General features: G+C 39.4%; 1 non-coding gene across 1 annotated transcript; it reads right to left on the bottom strand.

Annotated features, from left to right (window-relative positions):
- Window positions 1-5016: 5016 nt before the first annotated feature.
- On the bottom strand, window positions 5017-5135 carry LOC145413934 (5S ribosomal RNA). Its single transcript, XR_013899810.1, has one exon. It is a non-coding gene; the product is annotated as a 5S ribosomal RNA (ribosomal RNA).
- Between the last annotated feature and the right edge of the window lie 8324 nt (window positions 5136-13459).

The following is a 13459-nucleotide window of genomic DNA, read 5'->3' as shown; positions in this document are numbered from 1 at the left end:
ACTGGAAACTCAGGATGTAAGGAAAGCCCCAGGACCTGATGGAATTTCTAATTGGGTACTGAAGGAATGCAGAGAACAACTGGTGGATAAAATTCACAGTTTAATCGTATGCTCACTGGAAGAGGGGAAAGTGCCACAAAAATGGAAGAGGGCAAATGTGGTACCAATTTACAAGGGAGGAAACAGGGAAGAACCCCTGAATTATAGACCAGTGTCTCTAACCAGCATGGTCGCAAAATTGTGTGAGAGAATCCTGAAAGACAGATGGATAAAATATCTGGAAGAGATGAATATTTTGGCTGAATGTCAGTTTGGATTCAGAAGTGGAAGGTCATGTGTTTCTAACTTGTTGAGCTTTTACTCGAGCGATTGACGTGGTACAGGAGAGAGATGGTTGGGTGGATTGTGTGTACTTAGACTTAGAGAAGGCCTTTGACAAGGTACCTCATAAGAGACTAATGTGGAAACTAGAATATATAGGAGGACTAAATGGGAAACTTCTGGAATGGATGAGAGACTTTTTGAGAGACAGACAAATGAGGACAGTAATAAAGGATAGGATGTCTGGATGGAGGGAAGTAACAAGTGGAGTCCCTCAGGGCTCAGTGTTGGCGCCAGTAATGTTCCTGATTTACGTAAATGATATGGTAGATGGAGTGAACAGTTATGCAAGTCTGTTTGCTGATGATGTAAAGATCTTGAGGAAGGTAGAGGTTGAGGAGGATTGTAAAATACTGCAGGAGGATTTGGATAGGATACACAATTGGAACCGGACGTGGGAAATGAAATTTAATATAAAGAAATGTAAAATATTGGAAATGGGTAAAAGTACCAGGAGGCCATCACTGAATTATTTGTTGTGTAATGAATTAATCACAAAAAGGAGAGAAGAGAAAGATTTGGGAGTGCAGGTCCAAGATAGTTTGTCACCAGAAAAGCACATTAACAAGATAGTTGGAGAGACTTATAAACTCTTGACTAACATAAGAGTAGCATTTCATTATATGGATGAGGAGATGATGAAAAAATCGATAGTGGCCATGATCTGCCCCAGGTTAGAATATGCAGCGGTAGTGTGATCCCCACACAAAAAGAAAGATATAAACAAGATTGAGAGAATACAAAGAACAGCAGCCAAGATGGTCCCCAGTCTGACAGACCTGTCATACAGAGAGAGGCTGGAAAAACTGGATTTGCCTTCCTTAGAGGAAAGGAGAAAGAGAGGAGACATGATTGAAGTGTTCAGGACCATGGTGGGAGTAGATAAAATTGACAAAGAAGATCTGTTTGTATGGGATAAGAGAGCAACAAGAGGACACGGAATGAAATTGAAAAAGTCAAGCTGCTTGAAGGATATCAAGAAATATAGCTTTCCTTACAGAAGTATAGACTTATGGAATTTTCGTTTTCGTTTTTAAAGGCTCCAACATGCTTGCATGTGTCGGCCTTGGTCACCTAATGGCGGCTCTCCATGCTGCACGATCCATTGCAGCCTCCCTGTTCAGTCCCTTAACCCTAAGGTCACACTTAATGACCTCGTCCCATGTCTTTCTCGGTCTACCCCTCATAACCCCACCCCCAATATTAACACTTCTCACCTTCCTCACCCAACTATCATCCCCCATCCTCTCCACATGTCCAAACCACCCCAATCTACCTCTCCTCATCACAACACCAATACACTCCAGTCCCATCCTACCTCTCAACTCTTCCATTGTAAACCCAGCCCCTCCAGGCCTTGGACGCAGGGACGCACTGCACATCCACCTAATCATTGTCATTTCTGTACGTCTGAGCCGGCGAATGTCTTCCTCCTTCACTGCCCAGGTCTCACTGCCATACAGCATTACACTCCTAACACACGCTGCATACAAAGACCCCTTAGCACGTAGGGAGAGCCCCCTCAATGTCAGGAGAGGCAAGAGCTCCCTGAACTTCTTCCAACCACTTCTCACCCTAGCCACAGAGCTAGCTCCAGCCCCACCTCCAGCACACAACATGTCTCCTAAATAACAAAACTCTTCCACACACTCAAGAGATTCACCAGCAAGTTCAATTCTTTCACGTCTGACGATCTCCACCTGCTCACCCCGGCACGCCGTACACATAAAATCAGCATTATCTCGCAGTCTACCTCTGATACCACTACATCTCTTATGCACCCATTTATCACACACACCGCACAAGATGGAATTACTTCCCACGCCCTTGTGGCAAACTGCACATGGCCACTCTCCCTCGTCTTTGACAGTACCGCCACCAACCCTAGATATCATCACTTTTGTTTTATCTGCATTTACCCTTAAACCCTTTTGCCCCATACCATCTCTCCACTTCCTAAACCTTTCCTCCGCCTGCCTTTCATTCTCTGCAATCAACACCAAATCATCAGCATACAACAACTCCCACGGGAGTCCGTTTCTAAAGTCACGTGAAAGGGCTTCAAGTACCATGATAAACAACATGGGACTCAAGACTGACCCCTGATGCACACCAACATTCACGGGAAACTCATCACTCAAATCTCCATTCACTCTCACCTGGGTGTGAGCACCCACATACATGGCCATAACCACCCTAACCAGCCACTCCTCCAAGCCAAGCTTTCTCATTGCCCACTTCACCACCTCTCTAGGGACTCTGTCAAAGGCCTTATCCAAATCAACAAAAACAAAATAAAGATCCCTTCTCCTACCAATATATTTTTCCTGAAGCTGTCGAACAATGAATATGGCATCAGTGGTCCCCCTACCTGGCATAAACCCAAACTGCATCTCATCAATATTCACTCTTTCTCTAATCATACCTTCTAAAACTCTCTCCATTACCTTCATTATCTGATCTAAAAGCTTTATACCTCTATAATTCCCTCTTTCCAGGGCATCACCCTTCCCTTTATACACATTTACAATTACACTCTTCAGCCAATCATCTGGGACAACACACTCATAAATAATCCTATTTATCAGGTCAGTGACTAAACTCACCCCTATATCGCCTGAGGCCTTCAACATTTCGGCAGTCAACCCAGACACACCTGCTGAGATCGTCCAGTCTAAAAACTTAAACGAGTTTAAAGCTAAATTCGACTTACTGAGAAACAGCGACGGAAACCCACGAGCATAGTACATTCCGTGTATTGTATATCACAATTAGGTATATTAGGTAAATACTTAAATATTTGGAACGACTTAGACAAAGAGGTGGTGCATGAGAAAAACATTCCTGTGTGTAAAGGTAGACTTGATAAATGTGAATATGGAGACAGGACAACACGAGCATTGCTTAATTCCTGTATACTATAAATAGGTAAATACACACACACACACACCAATACTTCTTTACTTCCTCATTCAGCACCCTCCCCCACACACACAAAATGTTTCTTTACTTTCTCATTTATCCAACACACACACACACACACACTGCTGTGCTATACCATCTCAAATTCTCTCTCTCTCTCTCTCTCTCTCTCTCACACACACACACACACACACACACACACACACACACACACACACACACACACACACCAATACTTCTTTACTTCCTCATTTATTCAACACCCCCCCCCCACACACACACACAAAATGCTTCTTTACTTTCTCATTTATCCAACACACACACACACACACACACACACACACACACACACACACACACACACACAGCCGGAGAGAGCAGACGTCCCAGCCATCGCTGCTAACCTTAAGTAGTTTCAGGAATTTTGTCTGTCCTGTCTCCTAAGGTCTTGTCTTAAATTTAAAATAATGAAAGTTAATAGACTACAAAAAATGTAAAGATTTATTGGCTAGAATATACATGAATGTTTGTAGTTTTTTTTCGGTAACAGCTATTTTGGTACTTAACCAACATTAAACATGGCCGAAAATGTAAACAATGAGGGACTCGAATTTCAAGGATTTGATACAAATACCAATGTCATGGACCTGGTTAAAACATTATGAGGATTAGTGAACTTGAAAAGAAAGTAGAGAATCTAGTGATAAAGGATGTGTCTGAAAATATGGATACTACAATACAGAGTCTGATCCAATCCAATGAAACAGCGAATGAAGAGATTAGGAATTTGAAGCGGGAAAATGTTGAATTGAGGAGGAAACTAGAAGAGAGTACTAATAAAACGGAGAAGGTGAGTAATGTATTAGAAGAGCATAAGGCAAAGTGGGCACATGTAGAAGAAGAACAGAAAGAAGTGGTCAGCTTAACCCCTTAACCGCGGGTATTGTTTTGGTCTGACTGTCCTCTCCCGCGGGGGTTTCAGCCAAATGTAAACAAACCTTTAAACCTTAATAACTCTGCACAGAATAAAGCTAGAGAAAAAAATTAGGTACCATTAGAAAGTACTAACCTTCAGCTTTCCATTGATGTAGGTTTCATGACTTTGTTGACTTTCACAGGACGGGCAGAGCCATTAGAAGTGAGGGGTGTAAAATCACTATTTTACGCCCAACACACCAGTACCAAATGCCAACCACTCTCTGATAATAGTAATATAAACATATATGAACACTGCACATACGATAAACACCCACTATGTGTTCATTGAGGTAGGTAAAAGGCACTTCACTGCGGCTGTGACCGCACTTCACTGCGGCTGCGCCTCACTTCACTGCGGCGTCACCCGCTCACTGACGTTTCGGGCGATCTTTTCATTATTTCTAACTTCTAATATTATTTTACATATAATCTGGGCAATATACATTATATTTACACTGCACTTATTACCATATTGCGTCACTGTCGCATCACAGAATTACACAAGTGCCGCAGAATTACACAAGTGCCGCAGATTCTCATATTACAATATCACTTATTATACTGGCCAATATTTACATTTTTTTCTAGGCAAAATATCCCTTATTACTACATTATTTTTTCATTCATTCATTGCCAGACGCCATGTATCCCAGACGGGGTGGCCAAGGGCTTAGAGTTAATTGTTTTACGGGGAGGGGCACTAATCCTCCACCAACCCCACTTGACACGTAGGGATGCCAACAGCATCTGCTGTTCCCAGGCGGTCACCCATCCAAGTACTAACCAGACCCAACGTTGCTTAACTTCGCTGATCGGACGGGAAGCGGTGTACTCAACGTGGTATAGCCATCCATTATACAATTATTGGTAAAGCACGTCATTGTCGCATCACTGTATATCACTGTCACTTTCAGTAACTCTGCACAGAATAAATCTAGAGCGAAAAATAAGGTACCATTAGAAAGTACTAACCTTCGGCTTTGCAATGATGTAGGTTTCATGATTTCGTTGACTATCACTGGATGGGCAGTGCCATTAGAAGTGAGCGATCTAAAATCACTATTTTTCGCTCACACACCATTACCTTCGCTCATACACCATTACCAAATGCCAGCCTCATTCTGATAATAATATTATAAACATATATGAACACTGCACATACGATAAACACCCACTCTGTGTTCACTGAGGCAGGTAAAAGGCACTGTCATTACCCGCACTTCACTGCCACATCAGCGGTGTTGTAATCACTATTTTTCGCTCACACACCATTACTAAATGCCAAACTCATTCTGATAATAATACTATAAACATATATGAACACTGCACATATGATAAACACCCACTCTGTGTTCACTGAGGCAGGTAAAAGGCACTGTAATTGCCCGCACTTCACTGCCATATCAGCGGTGTTGTAATCACTATTTTTCGCGCACACACCATTACCAAATGCCAACCTCATTCTGCTAATAATACTGTAAACATATATGAACACTGCACATACAATAAACACCCACTCTGTGTTCACTGAGGCAGGTAAAAGACACTGTAATTGCCTGCACTTCACTTCCACATCAGCAGTGTTGTCACTCACACAGCTGGACAGATACTGATGCGTGTTTGGTCCGGGGTGGGGTGGGGGGCCCAGAGGGTGGGAGGTGGGGCCCCAGGGGGGGGAGGAGGGAGGTGGGGGTCAGCTGGAGTGAAAGAACTTAATAGCTACTCTCCCTTGAAACAATTGGCGCATGGAAAAAACGCGGGGTATTCAAAATATTCACAAACATTCGAGAATGACACCCGCGGTTTGGTCCAGTTTTTGCAATGTCATTCTGGAATGACACCCGTGGTTAAAGGGTTAAGAGAGATCATCCAAGAAGAAAGGGAAATGAACAAGAAAAAAATGGAAGAAAATGTAGTGAAAATACTGAAGAAAAAAGAGAAAATAGTGAGAGAAATTTAGAAAGGAACAGATGTGTAGTAATATTTGGAAACAGGGAAGGGGAAGAAAAGGTTAGGTTCGTAAGACTTGAGAGAGACATGAACCTGGTGAGAGGAATATTAGGCAAGATTGACCCCGAAAGAGACAAGTGGGTAAAAGAAATTGAGGAAGTAAGGAGGATAGGGCCTTATAAGAAAGGGGAAACAAAACCAGTGAGAGTCGAGTTTACATCAGAAAGTGTAATAAATGAGATACTTAAAGTGACTTGGAAATTAAGCAAAGAGGTGGGGATGGAAAATATTATAATAAGAAAAGATCTGAATGAAGAAGAAAGAGAAGTTTTAAAATCATTAAAGGAAGAAGTAAAGGGAAAAAATGATAAGAGGACAGAGGAAGAATGTAATACTTTTTTTTGGAGAGTATTGGATATGAAAGTAAGGAAGTGGTATTTAAGGAAATAGAAGTGAAGGAAACTAAGGGGGATGGCTGTGAAAGATCAGAAGTTGAGGAAGTGGTACGGATAGAGAGTAGGAGAGAAGAGGGTATTAAAAACGTCAAAAATAATTTGAAGGTGATATATACTAATGTTGATGGTTTCATATCGACAAGGATCGAAATTAACGATTTCTTGAGAGAACATGAACCTGATGTCATGTGCTTTGTAGAGACCAAATTAAGAGAAGATATTGATGTTCATTTGGGAGATGGTAAATACAAACTGTGGAGAAAAGACAGGAAAGAAAAAAAGGGAGGAGGAGTGATGATAGCAGTGAAGAACAACATAAATGTAGATACTGTGGAAATGGGAGAAGGCTGGGCTGAAGTGATATATATGAAATTAGAAACTGGAGAGAATGTTAAGAGAGAGATGGCGGTAGTGTATGTTCCCCCAAAGACGAGAGCATGGAAGGATGACGAATACCATGAGATGTTGTCAGATATGGCTAGCTATTTGCAAAAAATAATTGAGAAATGCAATAATATAATTTTAGTGGGTGACTTTAACTGTAAAGAGGTGAATTGGGAGGAATGGTACTCGGGAGGCGGCGAGGATTCATGGGGCACTATGTTATTAAATATAATAATGAATAATGTGATGATGCAATGGGTCAAAGAAGAGACATGGTTTCGAGGTGAGGACACACCAGCAAGGTTAGATTTACTGTTCACCAAAGAACCCGATGTAATAGAATAATTGAAATATCTCTGTCCTTTAGGAAAAAGTGATCATGTGGTCATTGAGTTCCAGATGTTAATAGGGAACGTCGAGCCAAGAGACGAGCTTCATAGACAGGGAAGATACAACTTTGGGAAAGCAAATTTTACAGGATTGAGAAACTTTTTTGAAAATGCGGATTGGAGAAAATTCAGAGAAACAAGAGAGATACAGAAGAAGTGGGATATCTTTCTAGACCTCTATAATTTGGGAGTGGAAAAATTTGTACCAAGAGTAAGAGGGAGAGAAAACAGGAAAAGGAGTGGTTTAATAGAAGGTGTATGATATCAAAAAAAGAGAGAGATAAGGCGTGGAACAGTTGGAGAAAGAGAGATAACAACAGATCAAAGGAAGAATATAAAAGAACAAGAAATGAATACACAAGAATACATAGAGAAGAAGAAAGGAATTTTGAAAAAGGTATAATAGACAAATGCAAGGATGAACCCAAACTGTTTTATAGATTTGTTAATGGCAAACTGAAACAAAAGGAAGGAATCACCAAACTGAAAGTAGAAGGAGAGGTCTTTAAGGATGTGGCAATGCAAGCAGAAATAATGAACAAACGTTTCCAGTCGGTTTTCACTAAAGAAAAGGAGCTTGTGGAAGGGGAGGGAGTGATTAGAAATGTTCCGGTGATAAAAGATATAAAAGTGGATGTACAGGAAGTGTATAAATTACTGGAAACTCAAGATGTAAGGAAAGCCCCAGGACCTGATGGAATTTCTAATTGGGTACTGAAGGAATGCAGAGAACAACTGGCGGATAAAATTCACAGTTTAATCGTATGCTCACTGGAAGAGGGGAAAGTGCCACAAGAATGGAAGAGGGCAAATGTGGTACCAATATACAAGGGAGGAAATAGGGAAGAACCCCTGAATTATAGACCAGTGTCTCTAACCAGCATGGTTGCAAAATTGTGTGAGAGAATCCTGAAAGACAGATGGATAAAATATCTGGAAGAGATGAATATTTTGGCTGAATGTCAGTTTGGATTCAGAAGTGGAAGGTCATGTGTTTCTAACTTGTTGAGCTTTTACTCATGAGCGATTGACGTGGTACAGGAGAGAGATGGTTGGGTGGATTGTGTGTACTTAGACTTAGAGAAGGCCTTTGACAAGGTACCTCATAAAAGACTAATGTGGAAACTAGAATATATAGGAGGACTGAAGGGGAAACTTCTGGAATGGATAAGAGACTTTTTGAGAGATAGACAAATGAGGACAGTAATAAAGGATAAGATGTCTGGATGGAGGGAAGTAACAAGTGGAGTCCCTCAAGGCTCAGTGTTGGCGCCAGTAATGTTCCTGATTTACGTAAATGATATGGTAGATGGAGTGAACAGTTATGCAAGTCTGTTTGCTGATGATGTAAAGATCTTGAAGAAGGTAGAGGTTGAGGAGGATTGTAAAATACTGCAGGAGGATTTGGATAGGATACACAATTGGAACCGGACGTGGGAAATGAAATTTAATGTAAAGAAATGTAAAATATTGGAAATGGGTAAAAGTACCAGGAGGCCATCACTGAATTATTTATTGTGTAATGAATTAATCACAAAAAGGAGAGAAGAGAAAGATTTGGGAGTGCTGGTCCAAGATAGTTTGTCACCAGAAAAGCGCATTAACAAGATAGTTGAAGAGACTTATAAACTATTGACTAACATAAGAGTAGCATTTCATTATATGAATGAGGAGATGATGAAAAAATTGATAGTGGCCATGATCTGCCCCAGGTTAGAATATGCAGTGGTAGTGTGGTCCCCACACAAAAAGAAAGATATAAACAAGATTGAGAGAATACAAAGAACAGCAACCAAGATGGTCCCCAGTCTGACAGACCTGTCATACAGAGAGAGGCTGGAAAAACTGGATTTGCCTTCCTTAGAGGAAAGGAGAAAGAGAGGAGACATGATTGCAGTGTTCAGGACCATGGCGGGAGTAGATAAAATTGACAAAGAAGATCTGTTTGTATGGGATAAGAGAGCAACAAGAGGACACGGAATGAAATTGAAAAAGTCAAGCTGCTTGAAGGATATCAAGAAATATAGCTTTCCTTACAGAAGTATAGACTTATCGAATAGCCTGGATAAAGAGATTGTCCAGTCTAAAAACTTAAACGAGTTTAAAGCCAAATTTGACTTATTGAGAAACAGCAGTGGAAACCCATGAGCATAGTACATTCCGTGTATATCACAATTAGGTATATTAGGTAAATACTTAAATATTTGGAACGACTTAGACAAAGAGGTGGTGCATGAGAAAAACATTCATGTGTGTAAACGTAGAATTGATAAATATGGATATGGAGGCAGGACAACATGAGCATTGCTCAATTCCTGTATACTACAAATAGGTAAATACACACACACACATGCACACACACACACACACACACACACACACACACACACACACACACACACACACACACACACACACACACACACACACAGAGGGAGTCATCCAAGGCAGACGTCTGCCATCGGCGCTCCGTGCCGAAAGAACACGGCCAGTGGCATTACCTAAATTAGTATCTTTGTATGAGTCAAGCTGTGTACCAGGTTAGACTAAATGATTTTTCATTATTAAAAGGAAAAAAAAAAAAAAAGTTTAAACAAGACTTGTTCAAACAAAAGAAAGAAGAACCAAGAGTTAAAAATGCGCTGAGTCAGCTGGGTTTGTTTAGACTACAGCAACACGGGGAAAGTGTACATACTATGTAAGTACATACTCAGTTATTTTAGTATTGCAAAATGGATACATACTTTAGTAAAATAAATTTGAAAAAGAAAAGGGATAAAAGTAAAAAGCAAAATGATGATTTCTACCAAGAACTGGTTGAAGTGGAGACTCACAATAGACTGGTTGAACGTGTACACAAACTAGAAATGGCTTTCAAAAATGAAATTGATGAAATAAAGAAGCAAATGCACTTGCAAAAGGAAGAGATAGAAAAACTAGGAAGGGAGGCCAATAAGAAAGACACAACCATCAGTGAACTAACAGTGGAATTGAGTACGCTTAGGAAGAAAGTGAGTGAAATGGCAAGTACAGTAGTCAATCACGAGAGTGTTATGGAAGAGTTCAAAAATGACACAGAGACAATTAGGCAAGCAAGCAGTCTTATGGACCAGAGCAGTGATATTGAGGAGAAGATAACACAGGTGAATGAAGCTGTGCAAAGCTACAAAAATGATGTAGAAACCACGTATGCTGAAATGGTGAAAGTAAAGAAAGACTTAGAAACAAGGGTGGAGGAAGAAAGCATTAAAAAGGAAGTGAAAAGAATAATCCAAAATAATCCAAAGTTAGTCAGAGATTCAGTAGAGATAAACAAATCTATAGTAATCACTGGTATAGAAGAGGAAGAAATAAAAAACAAGATCACAAGAGACAAAAAGGAGATGGAAAATGTAATGAGCTTACTGAAAGAAGTATCAGAGGAAATCTGTAGTAAAGACATAGAGGAACACAAAAGGTTAGGGAAATACAAGAAAAGGAAGACAAGACCTCTAAAGGTGACTTTCCAGAGTGCAAACACTGTGGAAGAGATACTAAAAAATGCAAAGAATCTTATGGAAAAAGAGGAGTTCAAAAATGTATGGATAAAAAGATGCCTAACACAAGAGGAACTAGAATCACTGAAAGAGAAAAGGGAGGAAGCAAAAACAAAAAATGAGGGAAGATCAGAAGAGGACAAGAAGAAATTTTTTTACAAAGTAATAGGATTGCAGGTACGAAGGTGGTACACAAACAGGATGGAAGAAAAAGGAGGAAGGTAGTAGAACCATGTCATGACAAGTATATAAACAAGATGATAAAGTTGATGTACTCAAATGTAGATGGAATGGTATCTAAATTACTAGAGATGAATGATTATGTCAGAGAAAATGAACCACAAATAATATGCCTAGCTGAAACAAAATTAACACCAAGGATATCCAATGACATACGAAACTCAGAGGAATACAATATATGGAGAAGAGACAGAAATGTAAAAAAAGGAGGAGGAATTATAATATTAACTAAGAAAAATCTAAAAGTCAAGGAAATAAAACTAGATATACCATCACAAGTAGAACTGATATCAGTAGAGATCAACATATCTGAAGGTAAAGTAATTGTAGCCAATTTGTATATGCCACCCAGATCAAACACATGGGAAAGAGATGAATATGAGGACCTGGCAGAGAGTACAATTCAGAGTATAAGATCATTACTACATAAAATGGAAGAGAAATCGGAAAGAATTATACTAACTGGAGATTTCAATACAAATATAAATTGGAATACTCTAGATATAATTAGCCAAGAAAGCTGTTGGGACCAAAAGCTCCTAGATCTCGTACAAGAGTTTTTCCTAACACAACATGTGAGGGAAACCACCAGAAAAAGAGGACTTGATGTACCTTCAGTGCTAGATCTAATATTTACTAGGCAAGAAAATGATATTGACAGTTTAATATATCACCCTCCACTCGGCAAAAGCGATCATGCAGTACTAAATTATAACTTCAGGATAGCATATGACATAGTAAACAGCAATGACAGTACAAAAAGAGCCTAAACTATAAAAAGGGAAATTATCAAGACCTAAAGAAGTATTTCTTAGAAGTTGATTGGGAAAATGAGCTTAGAGGACAAGATTTAAATGCTGTATATAAAAAATTCTGTGAATTTTATGAAGTAGGAGTCCAGAAGTACATTCCACAGCACAAAGAAGCAGATAAGAAAATACAGAAATGGTTCAATACAGAATGTAAAAAATCAAAAGAAAGAAGAGATTTGTTGTGGAATACTGTAGATACAGAAGACACAATAGTGAAAGGGCGTATAATAATTACAAACAGGCAAGAAACGACTATACAAGAATAAGGAGGGAAGCCCAAAAACAGTTTGAGGAGGATATAATAAATAAAAGTAGTGATCAACCAAAGCTGTTTTACAGCTATATCAGAAGCAAAACCAAAGTAATAGATATAATACAATCCATAACGGACGAGGGAATCACTTATACACAAGAGAAAGATATCTGTGAAGCACTAAATAAGAATTTCCAATTAGTTTTTACAGAAGAAAAAAATTTTGAGAGGGACTATGTGGACCACGCATGTCCACACATACTACCAGATATACAAATAGCAGAAAAAGTAATACAGGAGGAGTTAAGTAGATTAGACAGAGGAAAAGCAAGTGGCCCTGGTGAAATTTCATGTTGGGTATTACGAGAATCTTCAAAGGAGTTAAGTAAAAATTTTCCTGAAATCCTTGAGTCAAGGTAAACTACCTGATATTTGGAAAAAAGCAAATATTGTCCCCTTATTCAAGAAAGGAAATAGACAAAATCCACTTAACTACCGACCAATATCACTGACCAGTGTTGTAAGCATGGTATTAGGAAAGCTTATAAGAAAAGCTTGGGTAAATCATCTAGAAGAACACAGTATGATAACAGAAAGACAGTTTGGTTTCAGAAAAGGAAAATCATGTGTTACTAATCTGTTGAGCTACTATGACAGAGTAACAAACACAATACAGGAAAGGGAAGGATGGGTGGACAGTATCTATTTAGATTTCAAGAAAGCTTTTGACACAGTACCACACCAAAGACTTTTATGGAAACTGTACCATCAAGGAGGAATTCGAGGCAAACTGTTTTGTTGGATGCAAGACTTTCTCATAAAAAGAGAAATGAGGACAGTACTAAGAGGAAACTACTCATCATGGAAAGAAGTGACTGGTGGAGTACCACAGGGTTCAGTGCTGGCACCAGTCATGTTTTTAGAGTATATAAATGATATAAACAGTAACACTGGAAATGAGAGCTTTCTGAATATGTTTGCAGATGATGCAAAAATACAAAGGAGAATTACTAACACAGACTCTTGTAGGGAGCTACAAGAAGAATTAAATAAACTTCATGAATGGAGTAGTACATGGCAAATGGAATTCAATGTGGACAAGTGTCATGTAATCAAGTTTGGTAAAAGTGGAAAAAGACCTGATTGGGATTATAAGTTA

Source organism: Coenobita brevimanus, chromosome 97 (assembly GCF_032717465.1).
Source record: "Coenobita brevimanus isolate Jiangsu-jjx chromosome 97, ASM3271746v2, whole genome shotgun sequence".
Lineage (NCBI taxonomy): Eukaryota > Metazoa > Arthropoda > Malacostraca > Decapoda > Coenobitidae > Coenobita > Coenobita brevimanus.
The sequence above is the reverse complement of the archived record's forward strand: the minus strand, read 5'-3'. Positions and strand labels throughout refer to the sequence as shown.